At 35.2% G+C, this 4,401-nt stretch overlaps 1 pseudogene; it reads right to left on the bottom strand.

The window, feature by feature from the left end:
• Nucleotides 1-973: 973 nt before the first annotated feature.
• LOC113833518 lies at nucleotides 974-1,909 on the bottom strand (annotated as a pseudogene).
• Between the last annotated feature and the right edge of the window lie 2,492 nt (nucleotides 1,910-4,401).

The following is a 4,401-nucleotide window of genomic DNA, read 5'->3' on the forward strand; positions in this document are numbered from 1 at the left end:
GCTGCTGTCTGCCTCCTCATTTTCCCTTCCTTTGCAAGCACATCTCTCTTCTCTTGTTCATGCATCTTTCAAGTATATATTTCAAGTATTATTATTCACTGAGAATCTCTAAAATATCTAATTTTATAGATGAAGAAATGTACATTTTATGCTGTAAGCCTTTTAACATCACTACCTCTATTATATCCCTAAACATTTTCCCTTTAGCTCTTCTTCTCAGTTTTCCATGTCCTAAGATTTTATTAAGAACTACAATTTATCAGGGAAAATCATGCCAATGTTTATCCAATAGCAAATGATAAGCACTGAAAACATACATTCAAGTACCATTATATGGATAAAGCATATTACATTTATGAATATATATATATATATGTACATATATGCATGTAACAACAATAAAAAAGAGTCCATTGAATTTGAAATAGAGCAAGGAATGATGTGCCTGAGATTTAGTGAAAGAGTGGTAAGAAGAAGCCATATTATAATATCAAAAGTAAAAGAAATAATTAAAATAAAAGTTAAAATATAGCTTGCCATTATTTATTTTTTATAAAATTTCATCTTCCTCATTTTGCATTATTTTAACTTCAAAACAAAATAAACAACAACAAAACACAAAAAACAGTATCCCCGACCCTCCTATTCTCCTATTCTGTGGCACCAGGACATACAAGATCTAGATGTGAACTGAGAGCTTGGTGGGTTAGAACCAGTCCAGGCTGCTGAAGAAAGCACAGGGAAACTCCAGAGGGCCTGGGTTTCCAGGGGCATTTCTAATGCACTGCTTCCATGTACAGGCACACTCATCACCTTCAAGTTGGAGATCACATCAGGAACAGCAGCACCATGCTCCCCTGCCTTCATCTTCATAGATAACTAAAATGAACAACATGAGATTTGAGCCAGATGGCGATAAGTGTGACCAAGAGCCCAGACTGGTTCATGACTTGCCACCTGTATCTCAAGTATCTTACCTCATCCAGCCTTGTTTGATCATGTCATAGGTGCAATTGGAGTGGGTCTGGGGATTCTCAAGGAAGAAACCAAAGGAGACCAGAGCAGTTGCAAACAGTAATGTTACCATGTCCTTGACAGTTTTGTCTTTCTTGCACACTCAAACCTTTCAGGGCAGACTCTCTATAATGGAGTGGGGCAGGACTGATATAGCCCATTTTAGAGTTGTCTTGAAGTGCCTCTGTCTTCATGATCCTCTCCACATTGGCTGTCTAAACTCTGGATAATTTAAACATAGTGTTTAACAACTGGCAGATTACTAACCACAGCTACTCTAGAGGTTGAGTTTTCAGGAATTCAAGGACAACTTTCTTATACAAGCTACTCCACATGAGGTTGTAAAGATTTTTGTATTTTGCTTTACTCTCCTCTGTTTTCTTCTTTCCTTCTCATTCTCTGATAGATGTAGGCCATCGTTGGTCACTGAGACCAGGCTCTCTCCATCAAACTCCTTGAGCTGTTGCATGTGGTGCTAATCAGCTAACTCAGTCACACACACACATACCACAGCAAAGCCCAGCTTCTTCACATGCACAACATGGGCAGAGTTGGCCACCTGCTCTTTGCTCTGACCAGTGACAAAGTAGGTGGACTTCTGTTTCTCCTTCATGCAAGACATATACTCTGCCAGGAATTCATGACTGAAATGTATGATACTGGAGGAGCTTAGAGAGGTGCCTACAGTAGTGGAATCTTCATAGATTTCAAGCTTAGAGAACACCTCATAGAATTTCCTATACCTCTCTTTGTCTACTGCCAACTCAAAGAAGGGCTCACAGGTCTTCACAATGTCTTTGATGATGACTCTCAAAATTTTGCTCTGTTGGAACATTTCCAAGAGGTACACAGATATCAACTCATCAGTTTGTCCATGATGACTATTAAGGGCCATGCAGTTTGTCTTACTTTTTTTATTCTTAAAAGACTCAAAAAAAGCTTGCCAAGCAATGAAGAGTAATATCCTGAATTCAAAGTGACATTCTATAGAGACATCCTCAAAAAGTAACAAACCAGAAAAACAAAAACAAGAAGTACTCTTTCACAAGATTACCTCAAGTCCCATTTTCAAACATCTAACACTGAAACAATGTCATACCCCTGAGTCGTAGGAATAGAGTAGAATCTATGGGAAGCTCCAGAGAAAACAGCCCTAATACCAAGTCACCTTAGAATGTTATTCCTGAGAAGTAAACCTCCAGTCAGAACCATTGCTGTCATGGCCACCACCTGGATTCTGTGAAGCACAAGTCTCTCTGAGTAGTTCACAGTCAATATAGTCACAAGATAATTTAGCTTTCAGTTCTCAGCCACTGAACAATTGGGAAAGGTCTTCCATACCATCCCTAGAACTTTCTGCAAACCTCTCCAGTTTATACAACAAGCTCCTTGACTGCCAACTGCTCTTGCCCATCTTCAGTCATGCTATAATAGATTTGACCGTATTCCTTATTGAATTCAGCAGGGTTTCTGTTCCACATTGTCCTACTCTTACTCAAATCTTTCTAAAAATGTCTTTCTCCTTAATCTTCTTGGCTTTCTTTTCCTTATCTTTGACTCTGTCATCCTCATCTGTCTCCATATCTTAAGTCTTAAAATTCTTGTCACTGTCTTTATCTTCTTTCTCACTTTTCTCTTCCTCAGTTTCATCCTCACTGATCTCTCATTCCTTCTCCAACCCTGTTAAAGTTGGCAGGGTCTCCCAGAATCTGATAACAAATCTTGTCCAAAAATCACTAGGTTTATATTTTTCAAAACACAAGAAAGTGTTAAATTAGTCTACTGTTTTGGATTCAAAGATAAAGAGATCAACTAGATTGTTTCAACTTATGAATAAACATATTATAATATAACACCACCAATGACTAAACATAAACCTATTTTATAACATTATTTTCAAAGTATAGGCTAGGAAATCTCCTTCAAAATATTTTTTCTTTTACAGAAAAATTGAAAATTGTTTTTAACGGTTTTTAATCATTATCATAGTTATTTATACAACTTTTTTGTTTTTGTTTTTGTTTTGTTTTTTTTTTTAAAGACAGGGTTTCTCTGTATAGCCCTGACTGTCCTGGAACTCACTCTGTAGACTAGACTAGCCTTGAACTCATAGAGATCCACATGCCTCTTCCTCCCAAGTGCTGGGAATAAAGACATGCATCACCAAAGCCCAGCCTAAAAATGTATTTTAAACTTTAAAACTTTTCAATGTTAGTTCATTAGAATTATAAAATTTGGGGAAAAACTTCATATTTGCTTTGAAATATAAATTATACTGTGCTTAAAATTTTGTGCAGTAATTTTAATATTCTTGGAAATAAAAGCTATATTTAGTCAGTTATGTATGATGTTGCCTCTATAGGATGGAAGATTAGGATTATATTTTTCACATAGAGTTAGTATTCTATGCCAATTCAATAAAAATTAAATATTTGTCAATATTTACATGTGATCCATTTTCTAGATTTCTTTATGCAGATGTGACTCTTGTCTTTAATAACATTAGTTTTAACATGATATGAAAGTAGTTTTTTCCATATTCTCAACAAAGTTAAAGTAATCTCTATGTACTATAGTTCATTTTATTGTGCATGTTTCCATTTTATTTTATTTTATTTTAAATTTTCTCACATCTTTAATAAGTTCAATTGATATCTAATTTTAACATGCAAATAAACTGAAATTATTTCATTTTTTACATAATTTGTTGAAATCATCCAGATTGCACATGAACTTTTTAGTTACCTGAATCATGAATAAATGTTTTACTTCTCATTTGAATTCAAGTTTCTCTTCCAAGTCTTCAAAAATATAGGTTAGAGTCTTTAAATCTTCGCTTTATGCATATTGTGAGTTTTGGAGAGCTTTATAATGTGAAAGCTATATCATTACATTTACCCATTAAAAAATCAACTTCAAGAGCGTTTAAAATATACCATCCATCACTGAACTGAAAATAACACATAATTATTTCAAATACCAACTTAGTCAACAACTCCAGGAGCTGTGCATTTTCTTCAAGAAGATTGAAGCAATGAGTTGCAGAGTACCGATTATGCGTAATTAAGCTTTAAAATTCACATCACTAAACTCATAGCACTGTTTTAAAAACAGCTTTGTTGTCATGTGACTGGCAGCAAAAGTCATTCCTAAGCAGGTTGCCTCTACCCCAAACTGACCTCATTCCACTCAATCAGTCACAGAGTTCTAACTTGAGAAATTTAATACTTATAACTAAAGATTTCAGTTATAATAATGGGTAATGATAACCACCAGGTCCTCAGTATTTGGGGACTGGTGCATTCTCTCATTTATTTCACTTGACATATCAGTTTATTTGATCAGCCTATCTTCATTACTTTGCCTAATTCAGAACTTGGGGAGAAA

This window comes from Cricetulus griseus, chromosome 2, assembly GCF_003668045.3.
Source record: "Cricetulus griseus strain 17A/GY chromosome 2, alternate assembly CriGri-PICRH-1.0, whole genome shotgun sequence".
Lineage (NCBI taxonomy): Eukaryota > Metazoa > Chordata > Mammalia > Rodentia > Cricetidae > Cricetulus > Cricetulus griseus.